Below are 668 nucleotides of genomic sequence, written 5' to 3' on the forward strand. Positions count from 1 at the left end.
TGAAGGAACATACGCGGCCCCCACATGAACCTCCCAACCAGTGCAGTGAGGGAATGGTTGATGCCCAGCTAATATTAGAGAAGAGGTGTGTGATTGAGGTGGTGTTGCGAATTGGACATTCGCAGGAGCCATGGAGTGCATCCAAGAAACAATCCTAGACTCCGTTCTACTACAGTGAACCGGGAAAAAAACTCGCAAGCGTTGTACTCGCGAGTATTTTGAAGTTTGTATGCATCGAGTTGACCCATGGTCAGCGAGCGAAAAAAATTCATGAACGATGGTACCCATCAAATTCTGACATGAGGCCACTGATTGGCCAACACAAGATGGAAAATATGCAATTTTTATTCTAGACCAGGACGGGGATGGACCGATTCTCGACCAATTGAAGTGATCAGTGTCCATATTTTGCAAGCAAGGACTGGCATTATACAGTAAATAAACCCCGGAAAAAGCTGACACCACCAAAGATGCCGACCACATCAAAACATGTTCTGTTACATAGAATTCAACCACCTGTCTACTTAATGCCAAGTCAGAAACTCATTCGTTTTGACCAATTGCAGTGTAGATACAATAAGAACTGTGATTGACTTCACTCCTCTTCTCATTTAATTCTAAATTCCGATATCTTTGCATCCGTGTTTCTCGTCGCTACCTGCCCCTCC

Source organism: Aphanomyces invadans (assembly GCF_000520115.1).
Source record: "Aphanomyces invadans strain NJM9701 unplaced genomic scaffold supercont1.65, whole genome shotgun sequence".
Lineage (NCBI taxonomy): Eukaryota > Oomycota > Saprolegniomycetes > Saprolegniales > Verrucalvaceae > Aphanomyces > Aphanomyces invadans.